This window comes from Zalophus californianus, chromosome 2 (genome assembly GCF_009762305.2).
Source record: "Zalophus californianus isolate mZalCal1 chromosome 2, mZalCal1.pri.v2, whole genome shotgun sequence".
Taxonomy (NCBI): domain Eukaryota; kingdom Metazoa; phylum Chordata; class Mammalia; order Carnivora; family Otariidae; genus Zalophus; species Zalophus californianus.
In genome coordinates, this window is record NC_045596.1 from 196553873 (window position 1) to 196572753 (window position 18881).

Genomic DNA, 18881 nt, shown 5'->3' on the forward strand with positions numbered 1-18881 from the left:
CGTAGCAATCACCACACAGAGCGAGGTGGCCCTGGGGTGGGCAGGCCCGAGACGGAAACCAGGGTTTACCAGCCCATGAGGTGTTCACAGTGACCTCACACAGCCTCCGTGTCCTGGGCTGCGAAGCACCCATCATCCGAACACCTGCCTCACAGGATTCCTGGAGGAATGACTCCGTGAATGTATGGGAATACACTCTGGAAACTCTAAACCGCTCTTTAAAGTTTATATTTTTAAAAATGTATCATTTTTAAAAAGCTTTTTGTCTTGAAAAGTTATTTATTCATGCAAAAAGTGAACAGGCAGACTTTCATAGAAGATACGTGAAGAAGAGGTCTTTCCTATTGTTCATTTGGAGAGACTACAAACTACCAGCAGGGGCATCACAGGTTCTTGGGCACCAAAGCCTTCCCCTCTGCTCCTGAGCTCCTCTCTCATGTACCTATGATCAGTTATTGCTTCTGACAACGTCTCCACACAGATTGGAACCTGACATGCCACACAAGAAAGACTGGTTCCGGAGCCACCTTCCAGATTACGCCCCTTGTCAGTCGGAACCCACAGGCGGTTGAGAGTTTGGGGAACAGCCAACCTCTCCTGCTTCCCACCCAGGATGTCTTGCTTTCTGCGTTCGCTGCTCCATCTTTGGTTACATTGGTTTATGACATGTTTCAGAAAACATAAACCAAATGTGCTTTCGCTCTTTTCACACATGAAATGAGTATGGGCTGAAAAATATTTAAGACAAAGTTGTCTCCCCTGTCTCCCAGCTTTATTTTACATTCTTTTTTCTACATATAATTATTACACAGTGGGATCCTTCATTTTCTTCCAATGAAGTTAGAACATGCTCCCATGCTATTGAAAACTCTGTAAATATAATCATTTACTCATACTTCTCGCACTGCATCTGTTCCTCACCCCCCCTACACTTTTTCTATTATGAAGAACTTTCTCATGCAAAAATGTTTAAAAAGGAAGGTAGCATTTGAAATGCAACAGAATGAGATAGTGTGGGGACAATATGTCTTTTTTTAGGCATGTCTTAGATACGTTAAAGGAAAAACAGCTATTTGTGAATTGAGACTTTTTATTATTTTCACTTCCATAAGCATAGGTATGTATAGAATTATTCACTATATACTGCTGCATCTTTGCATCTGGGCTTTCTGACAAATAAGATATAGAGGCATTCAAATGGCTACACACTGGTTTAAAAGTTAATAAACCCTGATACTGTGCACGTAGCTTATGTAGTTGCCACAGCAGCACTGGAAGACGACACGGTGCATTTTGACGGACGAGGTACGGGTTTTTATTTGTTCCTTTTGCAGAGCTTAGGAAAGCATTACCTCCAGGCAGAAGATCAAAGTGCCTGGCACATAGTAGGTACTCAATGAAGTTTTGTTTCCTTTTCCTCCCCCACCAACTTGTCTTCCTGAAAACAAAAGCTTTGTTGTTCAGGATTTCATCATTTCCAGATGCCTGCTCTTCAAATGACATCCAGAGCGAAACACACTGATGTCACAAAGCCTGGAATTTCTGGTGGGAAATCGGCAGTAGATGAACTCACTGGATACTAAGATCCTGTTTTCATGTCAATATCCTCAGTAATAAAATATGAGGAAAGAGAGGAAGTATAACATAAAAATAAATATTCCTTACTCATTATCACAGTCTCAATTTATGCTGAAAAAGACTCCCATAAACTGCGGTATAGGTTGTTCTTAAGAAGGGATAAAAAGAAAAGCATGCTTAATAAATGAAAAAATGTATCGTTAAAGTCTGAGTTCTGAAAACAACTTTATTTCTGTGTTACTGCATTTCTCTAATATCCATCGCCGTAGAACCAACTTGCCTTTCCTGAGACAACAGGACGAACACGTCCTGTTGAAATTCTTGTTGGTAAATACATCTTCTAGGTATTTTGATGATCTTATGCTTTAATTCTCATACATCCATTATTTCACAAAAACCTACTTGTAAATGTCTATTTTCACTGATTACCATGTTATTCTTTTAATGTAATTTCTGCCTGTCTACCCTTTTGATCACTTTTGTCCTCATGCTGTAGCAGTAACAACTCGAAAATAAACTGACCAGCAAACTGACCAGACTCACTCTCCTTCAGAAAGTAGTCTCACCGTCCCTTGTAATCCTCGCATGTCCCTCAGGGATGGGGTCTCATATGACCCCCCAAAGAGCTTATCAAACTATTGCTTCCAACCACAGTTTGTATTCCAAGGCATGTTCTCACAAATGCAATTTTCTTTTCAGAGCTTTCCTTTTCTAAACCTTTTTTTTTTTTTTTTTTTAGTATATTAAGTGAATTTTTAGTTCTTGCTCCAATAAAGGTCAGCACCTTTTATAGACTGACAGCTTCATGGTTGGCCCAAACCTTCTCCTGGCTCCAAATCATAAAGTTGCCCCAACTGCTGCAGCTACCGGTGCCTCCTCAGGACGACGAACGGGGCGCGTGCTGTCCCTGATTCCAGGTCACCCTGCTCAGGACCTCACCAACAGCTGCTGTGGGCACCCCCCCTCACTACCATAAAGGACTCCTCAGCCTCAGTGCCCCTATAGATCTTCCCATGGCAAAGTGAGAAAATTCTTCTTGGACCTCTGTTTTCCCCAAATGACCAGACTTTAGAAGGCTTAAAACAAAATGCCTCGGAGATGCCTCGGACTGAAGAGAGGCTGCCCTCCATGGAACTCTGTCCCTGGAGGGCTTTTTCAAGTGGGCTCTCCTCCAGTACATCAGCCAGAGGACGCTCACTGGCTCAGAGAGCTCAGACTCATGGAGCACAAATTCTATCATCAGCACAGGTGACAAAAAGAAATCCCCCGCCATACGCTTCTGGGGATTGGTAATTCACGGCCTTTTGTAAGCTCATGCCTGAGCTCTCTGAATAGGGTCTCCACAAGTATCTGCTTATTTACCAAGGACCCCTTGCAAGTAAGTATGCATTCGTATCAAGAAGTTCTGGGCTGCAACCTTATCATTGTGAACTTTTAAGACCATAATAAACCAACGAGGCCCCAAGATTGCCGTTCTCCTGAAAAATTACCAAGTGATGTGTAACTATATACAAATACATGCCAAAAATCATCATCAGATTCATAATAAACAACTAGAAACAATCCAAATGTCCACCAATCACCAAATGAGAAATAAATAATGCTCTGTATCTTGAGTGTAGTGGTGATCATAGAGCTGTATACAGTTGCCAAAAGTCATCCAACTATGCACAGAAAGTGGTGAATTTCATTGCATGGAAATCATACTTCAGTAAGGCTGGGAGAAAAAAAAAATCATGAGCTGAAAAAAACAACAAACAAAATCTAAACCAGAAGTAGATCCTGTGATAGCAAAGTCGAGCTGGAATTCAAGGGACTGAGTTAGAATTCGGTTCAGAGCACTCCGTATTTGCCAAACTTCAGTGAGTCATTTTTCCTTTCGACTTATTTTTACGAAAGAAAGAGGCATTGTAGAGACTTCTGGTCTATATAATTCGGACCACCACCAGAGATGGGCAAGCCTGCTCCTACCAAATCAATACACATCATGGACAACAAAAATCAGTGGCCATTGCCAACACTGAGGACCTGGAACATATGTCCCTAGCCCGGAATGAAAAGTGCTGGGTGTCCAAGAGAGGAAAATCGGTGGTCCCAGAGCTCCCCACTGAGGAAGGCCGCTCCCCTGGCCCTCCCTTTGTTAGTGGGAATAGTTCTGTCAGGCACGAATCATCACAAGGGATTTCAAGTCAGGATGCCTCTGTTATAGGAGGTTTGTGTGAGAAACAAGGTGTGCTACTTTAGCCAAAGACACCTGTGACAATCAGAAGGTATGCTTCCAAATCCCTCACCCCTCCCACCCGTCCTGAACAGTCCTGCCAGACTCATCTCACTAAAAGCTGTATACTGGCTGGCAACAGCCCCGCTGCCCACAGCCCCGGACAGCTCTGGGGCTGAGCATTCCATCTTCCTTTGCCAGAGGTACCCCTGTCCTCTGATCCATAATGGAGCGCTCATGGTTTCCTATACTACCCTGGACTTCTCTTGTTTGCCTTTAGTTTGTTCCCTTGGCCAGAAATCCCCTAATATGTGTATTTCTAAGCCTGTGACTGGCCTACTGGCAGATACTCGGTAAGTGCTGAATGGGTGGTGGGCTTGTTCTGCAGGAAATAAATGATACATGAGGACTGAATCCGGTGGCTCTCTGCACATGGACACCATTTACAATGACGAGCACAAAGGCTGGGAGGGTTCTAGCAAGGAAACCCCAGGGGTAAACTGTAGCCCTGGGTCCCACCTTTAAAAGCAAGCAGATAGCAGGGAGTATACTTGGGCTAGACAAACTCTCTTCTCAGAGTGGCTTGAGAAATTTTGTTACATTACTGCCCAACCGTGTTTTTTAAAAAAGGATGCGTTTGTTTGTTTTGAGGAAGACTCTGAGAGTTAATGGTACAAGTGAATTTGTGTTAACATAAAGACGTGCAATAGAAACCTCATGCCTTTACCATACTCTTGGCCAGCTTTTATGTTATAGAAACTGAAGGGTACTGTTTTTTATTTTTCAAAAATTCTGTTCTGCAGTCCCATGACATAATTGGTCATAAAGAATAAACGATAGACCAAGGTGTTCAGCTACCGGGCTCAATTTTATAAAAGAGGAGAAAACAGCAGTTAAATGTAATTTCTCTGTCTTTTAGTGGGCAATACAGAAGGGGGGACATTCAAGTGTGCACGGGAACCCAGACTAGATGCATGAAGTGAAAATGATGTCCGCTGTCACTCATAAATTTCAATAAAAGAGAAAAAAATTACCGCATTCTCTTATTTTGTGACATTCAGAAAGGCAAACCTGGGAAAGAGGGGCACAACATGCTTCCAGAGCATCCTATTCACGTGAGGTGGAAGACGGGCGGTCAGAGGCTGGGGCGCTGCAGCCTGGCGCTAGGATGAGCCAGCATCCTGGGAGAGGCTCTGGGACAGCTGTGGCTGTGCTGGGTCACACTTCCAGCTGTGGTGACCACAGTCAGATTCAACTTCCTGGTAGCATTCCCCAAACTGTCTCATTTAAACAGGAAACTCATGGGACAATTGCAGGACACACGGCTGTGGGTGGACACAGCCCTTGCCTCACATGTCACTCATACTGCAGCTTACCCTGGGTCTGCATTTGTGAGACCCACACCACCTTTCCCTACGGAGTCCCAATCATGCACAAGAGCTTTCTTTGTCTTGCTGAAAAGACATTTATTTGCCTTAGGAAAATTCAGAACCCGGAGAGAAGGCTTACTAGTCTGAAAATACTAGAGATATCAAGTTTCACCTCCAATACTCGAAACTGACCTGCTGGAAGACAGTTTATAGTCATGAAATGCTGCCCCTCTTGTGCTTCCAAGAATGCTGGCAACGGGGCAGCAGTGCGCAGAGAGGGCGTTTTATCTATTGATTCCTAAGGCCCCACGAATCAGGTTTGCCAGTTAGACTCAAAAAGTTCCTTATATTTTATTTGGACTTTTAGATTCTTGGGAACCTCTGACATCGTCTCCATTTTGCTCTCTGTTCATCAAATATGGGCTAATTGTGTAAGTGGGGAACACGGCTGACCCAACCTGTTCAGCAGAACTGTGTTTACGGCAAGGGCTCCCCAGAATGGCTATATCTTGTCAGGATTATCACTGTGTTTGGAACATGCCAGCAGGATAGGAAAATTTTATTGTAAAGGCACTTTAAAAAGTCACCACAAACTACTTTGTGTATTGTCAAATTTTGGAAAAGATTAAGTGACGCTGTGGCCAACACAGAGAGATGTTTTGTAAGATAACCCCGGGTTACAACGGTCTGAAAGAGCATGGCCTGGGACAGGCTGTGTTCTGGTGGTAAATTATTGTAGATGGGGAATGTGTCAGGACAAGCACGCAAAAGGACGGGGATACAGAGAGATTATAATAAAAAAGGATTAGTCTGGTAAGACTTTTAACAATAATCTCCATCTGCTATGTCTCCTTATAAATCCGTTGAACTATTTTTGTGGGTGATTCTGTTTGCACTAACTTCTAATGTTTTATGGTTTACTAAACCCTAGATTGTGGTAGGAATACAAACAGTAGGAAGAGGAAAGATTCACATCTCAGATGAACTTGAAACTTCCCCAACATTCCAATTCCGTAGTATTAGTTTTACAGTGTGTACTGATTCTCAATTCAATTTGCAATTTTTTATTACAAATTCTATGTACAAATATGAAGGTTTCAACTACAGGCAAACCTGGGAATTGGCCAGAGTGTCTGAGAAGTGACCGTGGCAGGAATGTCGGAAGGTTTCAAGTGGATCAGACCCAGTGCTATAAACAGCAAGTCTTGCCGAATGACCAATGCATCCATCAAACTGGTGGGAATTTCAAGGTCTAATCAAGTTTATACAATAAACTTTGAAAGAGCCACCAAAACAAAGTCCACCCACCTGGAAGTAGTAAAAACTCAAAATTTAGGACAACAGAAGGTACTCACAAAGTGCCAAAGATGATGATGCTAAAAACCAACCAACCAACCAACCAACCAACCAACCAACCAACCACCCCAATAACAACCTAGAAAAAAAGGGCCTCCAAGACAATGATGCTGCGTGCGACCACCTCTTTGGGGTCAGGTTAGCCTATGGGCCTTTTCTACAGAATAACCCATGTAAGATAACTCTAGGGCTATTTATAAAATGCAAAAATGATCATTGCCCCCCCCCCCAAAGCTTGATTTCTTGCTCATTCCCAGCTTTCTGCAAGCTAGCTTCCTGCTCCTCCCTTACAGGACTTACAGGTTTTCCTCCTGAGAACTCTCCATCTTCCTCACTCCTGCCCTTCATCCAGGCGTCATATCTGAGAGACGGGATCACACTACATAGGCCAGCTCCGACTTGCAATATTTTTTATTCCTTTAGCCAGCTTCATTCTGTAAGGCCTTTTCGTTCTTGACAGTATGTAAAATTCATATTTACTTATATATTTAAATTTATATATTTGTTATTTATTAAATTCATATATGTAACATGTGTGTGTATATCTCTTGCACTAATACAACATGCATGTCCCATGACAGTAGGGGTTTTATATGTCTTACTGCTATGAAGCCAGTGCCTTGCAGGTACACGGAATGTGTTTAATGAATATGTGTGTGTTTGTGTATATTCATAACATCTAAGGAATCTTTCATGGGACATGCAGTCAGTTACTGGTCTCAATTCTTTCTCCTTGTATCATGCTTACAAAAACTGCTGGGCACCTAATACTCAGCAAGACACCGTGCTAGGCAAGATGAAAAGTGACATTTCACTGACGGGGTTTTTGTTTACTACAGAATAGAATGATCATGGGTCCATGGCTCAATTTCAATCTGATGAATACCCAAATGCCTGGAGAATAAAGTGCAGACCTTCGGAGCAGAAAGAGACTTCTCCTCAAGGACTGTCGCCCTCAAAGAAAACTTCATGGAAAAGCATTTTATGGGGAAAAAAGCAGAACCTTAAGGATGGGGGAGGCTTTGGAAACAGAGAACCTCACGTGGGCCAAAGACTCTAAGAAAGACCAGGAAGAACAACACAGGGATGGGAGACGGCACACTCTCTAAGAAACACAGGGTTTGTGATGGGGACAAAGCAGAGAAGGAGACGGCTGGAGAGAGCCACACCGTGGAAGGACCCCAAGGAACTGCATCGCAGACAACAGTGTCCTTGGATGGGGGACGGAGGGCCAGGTATCAGTGCTCTAGTTTCTGTGTTGAGTGGTGAGTTCAGAGTATTTATTAAATAAATTTTGGTATTAAAAGACAGACAAAAACAATCCAATGAAAAAGAAGGCCCTCATGTACGGAGCACTAAAGAGGGCATGTCCTGAATCAAGGATTGTGAGTAATCCAGTTGTGAACATCTGAGGTTACGGAGGCAAATACTCAGACGGATTGGTTATTTGCTTTGGAGTCAGACTGGGGTTTGGATTCTAGCTCTGCAAGCTCAGTTCACTTCACTAGATTTCAGTTTCCTCAACTGTGAAAGAGGGTTTCTTACCTTGAAGAGTCATTATGCGGCTGGAAAGAGTGAATGTAAGTGAAGTGGCTGATTAACCCACCACTGTAACAGGGAGCATCTAGGAGTCCGTTAAGACATGGAAAGCATTATTCCAAGTGCTTCACAAACACAGTAACGTGCAGCCACCATGCTGACATCAGAAGGGATGGTGGGGGCATCTGAACCCGCGCCTCCCCGCTCTTACTCAGCCACCCCGTTGCACCATACCTTCCCACCCCACCGATCACTGAGCCTAGGGCTGGAGGCTACACAATGTGGGCAGGAATCCATCACAGCCAATGCTGACCAGTTTAGAAAAGTTCCAACATAATTTACAATTTATCCAAAACTATTGAAAATCAGATAGTAAACATAGAACCACACATAAGTTGGGGCATTTTCTTCACATAACTAACTTTCTTGTAAGAATGTCTAGTAAGAACCATCAGAAGATACTGTTCTGTTTTCACATGAGATCCTGATGTTTAGGTTACATGCTAATGATCAAAAAGAAAACCAAAAGGGAAGGACAGGGAATGATTGCTTTTATCCCTAACTTGTGCTCTTCTCGGTGATATTCACATGTAAGATTCCATTGCTTTTCTTGGTTCCAGAGTTACAAACAGTACAAGGGCATCGAATTTCAAAATAACAAGTAGAAACCAGCAGCAAATCCAAATCCATCCCCCATTAAAAAAGACATATATGGCTGAATCTTGAACAATGAGAGCGTTAGGAGCACCAACCCCTGTGCATTCACAAATCCACATACAATTTTTGATTCTCCAAAAACTTAATTAATAGCCTATTGTCGACCGGAAGCTTTGCTGATAACAAGCAGGTGATTAATATATACGTTGCATGTTATATGTATTATATACTGTGTTCTTACAATAAAGTAAGCTTGAGAAAAGAAAATGTTACTAAGAAGATCAGAAGGAAGAGAAAATACATTTATAGTATGGTCCTTGTCGAAAAAAAATCCACATGTAAGTGGACCTGCAGAGTTCAAACCATTATTGTTCAAAGATCAACTGCACTTAATGGTTCTGAGTCAATAACGCTCAAAGTACAAAAATATTACAAGTGTACAGTATATATCTGTAGGAATAAGAACCAGAAGATGTGTTTACACAATATGCTAAGTAGCACACTAGCCCCTGGGAAGTCACCTGGCCACCCCGCAAACTTGCTTCCTCATCTGTGAATGCATGCTCTGAGTCTCTCTCCAACTCTGAGGTCCTTTTAGTTTAATGAGATAAAGGGCCACAGGCTAGATCAAGAAAACGCTAACACTTGACTTAATACCTTATGAAGTATTGGCAAATGTCACATGACTTCAGTAGGATAGGGGAGACCTTTGTCTGTAGTTGGCTGGCATCCGAGCTCCAATTGTTTGCTGAAACAATCCCCGCCTCATGGGTCCCGGTGGGATGCAGAGCCGCTTTCCCACCATGGAGTCTGGAAATGCCAGATTCTGACTTTCCCAGCTCACTTGGCCGCTAGGGCACGGGTAACCTAAGGGTTAAAATCTGACCCTCGTGACCGAAAAAAGCAGGAATCGGGCAATGCTCTTTATCGGGGTTGGCCAAGTTTGGTAGGGCTGGCTGCAAATCTGGCTCCTGCTGGTTTGGGGAAGTAATACCTCACCAGGCCAGCTCTGTGTGGGAATTATGAATGTAGCTTAGTCTATGTAGTGTCATTATTATTGTCATTTTTTGAACTACCCAATATCCTTTCAGTTAATTCCATTTCTACATAAATCAGAAAGCATCAGTTTCCCTCACTTAGATTAACTAAGGCCCCTGGCTGTGAGTGCTGGTGACACCTGTTTTGGGGACATAAAGAGTTGTTGGATGCCCCTTATTTGTCTTATTTTTCTAAAACCATCACATTATCTTATTTTCTCGGGATAATTTGCAAACCACTTGGCATATACAATCAAGCGTTAAATTACAGGGTCAATTTCAAGCCTGCAATAACAACAGAAGTATGAATAAAATGTCCCAAACTCTACCTGTTAATCACACGCATAGCACTTTTCATAAAGGAGGCCAAGGCGAACATTTTACTTACTGACAGACAGGGCTTAATCAGGGGGTGACAGGTCAGCTCTGACACTGTGAGGACTGATGGTGTTCAATATCTAGTTAGATCCAGTGGGGGATGGCTGCTATCAGTTATTTCTCCAGGAGATGGATCTAAAATCTCATTCAATGAAGCAATCTTTCCTTGATCATTAATCATATGGAGAATGGGACCAAGGAAGGGCAGTAAACTTTGCACCAGACGCTGTGCCCGATACTTTGCCGGTGCCACTGAACTCTCCAAATAACCCTGTCACAACTGTTCTCAAGTAACAGACGGAGAGAGGAGAGGCTGCAGGTAGTTAAGGCTGATAGGCAGATGTCAGGTGGGTCTGCAGGAAATGAAAGAGGTTCTCCTACCCTCGGAGGCAGCCCCATCTGGGGCAGTTCCCAGTGTTCTGAAACACCCTTGGGCCAGTAGAGCCTTGGAATTCCATCTTGGTTTGAAACATCCAGACCTGATGACCCAGGCCCTATGTTTGCTCTTGGAGCGCTGGCCCACTGCTAGGATCTCCAGGCTATTTCTGCATAAAACCCAGGCACTCTGCCCTGTGGAGTAGCTCCAGGAGTGATCAAGTCTGTGGGCTAGAGAAGCCAAACTGTATTCCCAACGTTTAAGCTATCTCACAGGAGCTAGTGTGAGCAGTGCTAGGACCAGCGTCCGAGTTTGAGTCATATGAGGCATCACTTATCTTTCGCGTTGATCTGCCCAGTTTCTTTTTTTTTTAAAGATTTATTTATTTATTTTGAGAGAGTGAGAATGAGAGAGAGAGACAAGAGAGGGAGAAGCAGGCTCCTCGCTAAGCAGGGAGCCTGATGCGGGACTCGATCTCGGGACTCCAGGATCAAGACCTGAGCCGAAGGCAGTCGCTTAACCGACTGAACCACCCAGGCGCCCTGCCCAGTTTCTTTTGAGAAGCAGTGCATCTGCTCAGGCCCTGAATGAGCCCGTTTCGCACTGAGAAACTTTCTGATGTGTCTCTTACCCGGAACTCTCCTGTGTGAATGACAGAGCTTTTGAAATGGTCAGACACCATCCCTGGGTTTACAGACGTCCAAATATACATCTGGCATGCAGAATTTTGATTGCTGACCAACTACATTTGATTCTATTCTGTGTTCTCTAATCTACTGGCCTTTTGGTAATAATAAACTAGTCTATTCTGAAAAAGCAGAAAAAAGACAATTACATAGTGAGGTTTAGATTATGTTTAGAAAAAATGGTCAAGTATTTTTCCCTTTTAATTATTAAAACGTTTTAAATATATCCTAAAAAAGAAAGAGAAAACAGGCCTAGAGAAGTTGGATATTAGCTCTTGTGTTCTGAAAACAGGCCTATTTTTGAGACCTAAATAAGCACATTATGGAAAGGGGTTTCCCAAAGTTTTAGGCTTCAAGCCTTATTGTTTTCTCACTTTTCTTTTGCCAACTAAAATGTTGTTTAGAATTGATAGTGGATAGCGAACAGCTGCAGGTTCTGGCTGAGTGTTTTCCTAGAAATACCAGTTCCAGAAAGAATTTCCACCCGTTTCCCTCTCCCATGAGCCTTCACAGTGGATCAAACTGATTCTTCTCAAAGATCATGGTCCAAATGTTTACCAGAGCAGTTGAGCATCTGGGAAACAATACCAGGGCAGTATTTTTAGCTGTTGGTCAAAGGAGAGACCACTTCTGATCTACCCAGTGGGTGAGCAAGGCAGGAAAAGCCCCCATTTCCAATTCAGAAATAGAGGAGCTACTCTGCTGTCTCACGGGAGGACGTCCACGTAAAGGAGAATTTGTTCTCTGTGACACCCAATCAAGGACTGGTCTGACTTTTCTTGGAGCTACTTTGGAGGCAGGTGGAAGACACAGACACTGGATTAATTAGGCCCTGGATCACTTCGGTCCTGTGCAGGAGATTAATGAGAATTCTCACCAGCTCCTTCCAGATTATAGGATTACTGATAATTCCTTAATTTGCATTTCTTCTATGTCTAGTACAATGTCTTTCATTTGTTGGACTGAATAAGAGGAAACGACTGAAAACGGACAGGGCTATATTATAGAACTGTGTTCCATCACTTACTAAACCTAACACAACACTGCGGTTCAGGGGCATACTGACCATCCTTCCGCCCTTAAAGAAGGGAAACGTGTTATCATGGAAGATAACCAAATGCAATCCCTTTGGCTTAGAGCAGGCGTCCAAAAGAAGGTCTCAACATGTTTTGAACAAGAAGGGCAGAGTAAGTGTTGCTAGCAAGCACACAACTAAACAGCTACAGTGTCTGGGGGAGGCTGCAAGGTGGCAACACATTTTAACACCCTTGCTAATGCTAATGCTAATTTCGGGGGAAGCTGTATTAGTTTGTTGGTGTAGCTGTAACAAAGTGCCACATACTGAGTAGCTCTGACATCCAAAATGTCTTCTGTCACAGCTCTGGAGACTAGAGGTCTAAGATAGGAGTGTCCACGGGCTGGTTCCTTCTGAGACCGGAGGGAGAATGTGCGCCAGGTCTCTTCCAGCTTCTGGTGGTTTCTGGTGATCTTTGGTGGTTCTTGGCTTGCAGAAGCATCAGCCTGACCTCAGCTTTCATCTTCACATGGTGTCCTCCCTGTGTGTGTGTGTGTGACCAGATCTCCCCTTTTTATAAGGACACCAGTCATATTAGATTAGGGCCCACCCTTCTACACTTTGGAGCCACTACTGTAATTTAACTAATTCTATTTCCAATGATCCTATTTCCAAAGAAGGCCTGATTCTGAGGTACTGGGAGTTAGGTATGAATTTTTAGGGGACCCAACTGAATCACAGCAAAGGCCCTCAGAGAAATGACAAATTTATAAAAAAGTTACCTTGCTCCTAATTATATCTTGCAGATTTTATTTTCAATCACTTGTAGCATCTCATAGACACTACGAGGTAACTTTACATAGACCAGCCTGGGTCTTCTTTATTTACTATCTCCTCTAGAGCAGAAATCTAGAGAACAGGACAATATGCCAGAATCCACAGAACTTGCGCCAGTGGAATTGTGGTCAAGGGTCAAAGGTGACGACAACACTCCGCTATTTCACTTTATCTAGAAAAACCTAGATTGTTAAGATTTATGCAATTTACATAGCTGTTGTTTTTCATTATTTTCCTATACTACTTAATACTAAGTCATTTAACAAAACTGGCACTGATATTGATCACGAAAATTACATTACAACTGAACGTGCATGAAGGTGCGTTCCTCACCTCCCCCGCCTTCCTCTGCCCCTGGGCTCCCATGTGTCACGTCCAGCTAGCTGCCATCATTCCTCACTTTTCCCTCTCACCCCTATATCTGGTCTTGTTATGACCCTGTTGGTCCGCTCATCGGGTGTGCCCTTCATTGTTTGGGGAAAATCTGCAAAACTGCCTGCTCTGTTCTTTCTCCTCTCCACTCCTCCTCAAATTCCACCCTTCAGGTCCCTCGCCTTCTTTCCCAGCGCCTGCTTCCTGGTCTTTCCGTACTGGACTTTCAGATGAATTCCTCTGACTTATCCTTCAACTCAGTGAGTCTTCAGATCTTTAGATGCATCTAATCTTTTTGATCCCTATGAATTTCAGTTATTGTATTTTTTTTATTTCATTAGGTTTTCTTTTTAAGTCTACCAGATTTTTTCTTCTTTAGTGTTATGACCCTTTAGGTGTTTTCAAGATTTTATATCTTTAAAGCATGGTAAGTGCTATGGGTTGAACTGTGCCCCCCCTCCCCCAAGATGTAAATCTTAACCTCCAAATGTGGCCTTCTTTGGAAACAGGATTGTTGCAGATGAAACTAGTTAAGCTGAGGTCATAATGTAGTAGTATGACTGGTGCTGTTATAGGAAGAGAGGCCCATAAAGACACAGGGACACACACAGGAGAGTGACATGTGATGACCAAGGCAGACAATGGGGCTACATGGTTGTAACCTAAGGAATGCCAGGGATCATCAGCAAACCACCAGAAGCTATGCAGAGGCAAGGAAGGGTTCTCGTACAGGCTCTTCACACCTCTAGCTTCCAGGACTGGAAGACAATACCTCTGCTGTTTTAGGCTCCCCAGTTTGTGGCACTTTGTTACAACAGCCTGAAGAAACTAATCCAGTATGGATAGTTATTTCATAAAATGTAGCTGATAGGTTCCATTTATAAAGTTCTTGCCAGTCTGCTTTGGCCATTTCTTCTTTCTGCGGACTTTTGCTAATGAGACTATGTCTGCTTACATGTTCATTTATTCTTGCGAGTTACTCATTTTCTTTGGGAAATTATCTGTAAGAATTCTTTGAGACTTAATGATGAAGGTGCATTTAAAAAAATATATTTTACTTATCTATTTGAGAGACAGAGAGACGGAGAGCACAAGTGGGGAGGAGGCAGAGAACCAGGCTCCCCGCGGAGCAGGGAGCCCGATGCGGAACTCGATCCCAGGACCCTGGGATCATTACCTGAGCCGAAGACAGATGCTTCACCGACTGAGCCACCCAGGTGCCCCATGAAGGTGCATTCTTTTGGAAAGGATTCATTTTTGCTACAAAACTGGGGGTGTGGATGTGGTAGGGAGGGGTTGATAGCAGTAGCCTGGGAACACTTTGGAAAAATTTAGCATGACTTGAGTTTTTTTTCAACTACCTAATTTGCTCTGTAAGACTAAAAAGGGTGCTCCTGTGGTTATGATCCTCAGGGATGGGCTCCCCCTTTCTGTTTACTGTCAGGCAGCACGGACAGATTACCTTCTGCCCCAGGCACTGCAAGTAGAGTCCCTGGGGCCCTACCTTCATGGAGGGGGTGCCTCTCAAACTCTCCCCTGGCAGAGCCTTTATCTCCTCGCCCCACCCTCTGGGCCCTGAAAAGGGAGGTTCAGGTTTGCCATTTGCCAAATGCTTTGAGGGCAAATCTGTTGAATATTCCACTTGATTCCTCTGATCTGTGGCTCCATTTAAATTTGGGTCTGATATTTTCTATTATCTTGTCATTTTGCCGATGCCTTTTTAATGGTTTTTAGATGATTTTACCCAGCATTTTTAGTTGATTTATTTTTTTAAAGATTTTATTTATTTATTCATGAGAGACAGAGAGAGAGGCAGAGGCAGAGGGAGAAGCAGGCTCCCCGCCGAGCAGGGAGCCCGATGTGGGGCTTGATCCCAGGACCCTGGGATCATGACCTGAGCCGAAGGCAGAGACTCAACGACTGAGCCACCCAGGCGCCCCGCATTTTTAGTTGTTTTAAGTGGAAGAGTCAATGCCAATAGCAAACCAATCCCATTCCAGAACCCCCACAGCCCCTCAATCGAGAATTCCTACTGACTGTCCCTATCAAGTATTCTCGAGCTCCACAGTGATGTTCCAGTTCAGGCTCCGTAACATCTGAGCTGCTTGGCTGTGCAGTTTCTCATCTCACTCTCTTCCAGCCTCTCTTCCACCGGGCACTGCAGGGGCCTTTCAAAATCAGATGAGTCTACTCCCTCTTTGGAAAACACATCCCGTGGCTCCAGGTTCTGTCAGGGTAAAATCCGAATGCCTGAGCCCGACTCCTCAGGAGCTGATTCCGGGTGGGACCTCCAAGTTCACACCTTCCCTGAACTCTGCTGAATCACATAATTCCTCTTCAGTTCTCTGGTCTCATACTTACCACACATGCTCTTTCTTGGCTTGGAATATCACTCCCTTCACTTTTGATCTCTATTTTGGAGAAGGAATGAGATTTTCTTTTTTTTTAAGATTTTATTTACTTGACAGAGAGAGAGAGAGAGAGAGAGTGCACAAGCAGGGGGAGCAGCAGGGAGAGAGAGAAGCGGGCTTCCCGCTGAGCCGGAAGCCTGACATGGGGCTCAATCCCAGGACCCTGGGATCCTGACCTGAGCTGAAGGCAGACGCTTCACTGACTGAGCCACCCAGGCGCCCCACAAGATTCTTTTTTAAATAAGTGAAACATGTGGATCAGACAATCACTGAAAGTACTCTTGGCTGTTGAGTCAGACCGCATCTCTAGTCAGGAGCCTTCCCATGTGCAGTGCTCCTGCTTGGAACTACCCAGAGCCACCAGGGCAGGTGTCACAGCTCTGTCCCTGCGTGACAGAATGCGGATCTATCTCAGCAGACTGTAGAAAAACTGCTGCAAGGATCAGGTCTCTAAACTCACCCCTTACAGAGACAGCACAAAATTCCAGTTTTTTCACTGTTGCTCTGGCACAAGCTCATTTCGGCAGAAACCTGATCACCAGAAGATACTAAAATAGCTTCTAGCTCTGTATGTGATAAACAGATGCTGAAAAATATTTTTCACTGTGTGTGTGTGCATGCACACAACACACACACACACACGTGTAAGTAGGTGTTAAACTTCTGCATATGGTGTGGTGTTCTCTTGCATTCAAACTATAATGAAAGCATTCCAGGTTGTATATTAACTGCTACTGATTTATGCCCTTAATTGATTGTGTGTCATTTCTATTAGGGACTGTAATAAAACATGGATGGTTTTGCCTGTTATCTGTCACGAGGCCAGCAGAGGGAGCGGGTGAGTACTACCAGTGGATGTGGTACCTGTATTCCCATACAGGTACCATCTCTAGCAGGTATCTGTTTTAATCTTTATTGTAGTCAAGCAAGACTTTTTGACCTATAAATAAAAAAGATCACTGAAATATGCATCAGGATTTTGGGGGAAAGTAAGTATTTCTTTTTGTGCAAATATTCTACTAGAAGAGTGTTAGGACTTTCATAAACCACTGCTTATATATATATATAGTTATATATATATATTATATATATATATATATAATTTTTTTTGAGGGAAACAGATGCCAGGAATTAGGTATCTTTTTTTTAATTAAGATTTTATTTATTTATTTGAGAGAGAGAATGAGATAGAGAGAGAGAGCATGAGACAGGGGAGGGTCAGAGGGAGAAGCAGACCCCCCGCTGAGCAGGGAGCCCAGTGCGGGACTCGATCTCGGGACTCCAGGATCATGACCTGAGCCGAAGGCAGTCGCTTAACCAACTGAGCCACCCAGGTGCCCCAGGAATTAGGTATCTTAATGCTGCTATAAATGTCCTCTCTTTACAGGCTTTGTACAATTTACTTCCTTTCATTTTTTTTTTCTTTTGTATCAGTCTTTCTTTGAATTTAGACACTTTCCTTGAAGTAAAACATTTTGGGAATATTAATAGAACACCAAAGAAACTGAGATAGTGTTTGAGACAAAAAGTGGAGCATATACATATCATATAATTAGGAGAGAATTAAATCATCAGTTGACAACCATACTTAAGCTGACCAAGGAACAAGAATGGCATGGAGTTATTTTTATACACTTTAATGCAAACTGCTTCCTTTTATATGCATAACTATTTGTTATATTTCTAATGTAATTCTTTAGAAACTATATATAATTCTTCAAAAATGAGTTTTTATACTTACAACTCCATAATCAAGCCTAATTTCCCACAGGAAGATTTTTTTATATCAAGTCAGTCAGGCAGACAGGAATACCAAAAGGGGGTCATGTGCTTTTTATTTTTTTTACTTCTCTGACATAAGCAAATTTATTTATGTTAACCTATAACCAAGAGAGATAATATATCTTCATGTAAATAGCACATATGACATTTTTATCTCTTATTTTAAAAGGTTTCTCATAATTAAGATAAAAATTTTATAAATTTAGATTAAACAAAGATTAATCAAGATGGCATTAAGCCACTTTCAAAGGAAAATTCATTCTGAGAGAAATTTATATACTCCTTTAGTAGAATGGTTATGACAAAGAGACCGGGCACATTTCCCACGAGCAAAGAATTTGAATTCTCTAAAAACATTGTTTAAATGAATTTAGGAGCATTTAATACAAAAATTATAAGCCCACCTCAAAATCTCTAATGAACCATTGTGTTAGTCAAAGGAAAGAGTCTATTGACTTTATATTGGTCATGGGTATAAGAGTAATCATTGACATAAATCAACTGAAAGAAAATGTTTAGCATTTTTTTTTTCTATGGGGAGAAAACAGGACACAGAATTACTGGCAAAAATATTATCAGGCTAATGCACTCATCTACTGTTTTAGAATTTCATCCACTGCCTTTTTAAAGTTTTGACTTGTATCTTGACCTTTTGGGCAATTTTTTTTTTGATGAGAAGATAAAATACTCCATAAAAATATTAGAGAATGAAAATATTTATAAAATCAAACAGCATTTGAGATAACTTTATATAACAGGAGAATTATATAAACTAAAATATTCCTAAAAATTCAGGGAATTTATGATGAAATCTTAAAAAAAATAGTTACTTGGATATTTTCCAAGGTTCTAATAAACAGAAAGCTTTTTCTCTTCAATCTTTAAAGCTACCTATAATGGACGATGTGGCTTTAAAAAAATCAGCATTCCTTAGCAGATGCTATGCTGGTTCACGGCAGTGCAGACTATAAAAGATTCAGAATCTTTTAAGTTTCCTTAAAAAACTATCTGTCCTCTCTAAATGTCTTCCGGATGGCATTTCATAGCAAATACTCCAGTAAGCTAGAAGGAATGAGTATTTGGTACCTTTTTAATTGAGCTAAGCTGAGTAAGAACGACAGTGACCTGAGAGTCACGTGAAAGAGATTTTTCTGCTATGATTAAGTCTGATTTTTCCATCGGTATAACCCTCCCCCCAAGAGCCTCTGCAGCCCCTCCATTGAACAGAAGTGGTGCAGCTGCAAGAAGACAGGTAATCGTCACAGATAA

The 18881-nt window shown here is 42.5% G+C and overlaps 2 protein-coding genes across 8 annotated transcripts in view; one reads left to right on the forward strand and one right to left on the reverse strand.

Moving 5' to 3' along the window:
* The window catches only part of MCPH1 (microcephalin 1), a 251127-nt gene that overhangs the window by 49090 nt on the left and 183156 nt on the right, over positions 1-18881 (reverse strand). The gene's annotated exons all lie outside the window — the stretch shown is intronic.
* ANGPT2 (angiopoietin 2) overlaps positions 16606-18881 on the forward strand; it is a 65301-nt gene continuing 63025 nt past the window's right edge. The window contains exon 1 of the mRNA XM_027597827.2: positions 16606-16668. The gene's annotated coding sequence lies outside the window, so the exon portion shown is untranslated. The remainder of the gene's footprint in view (positions 16669-18881) is intronic.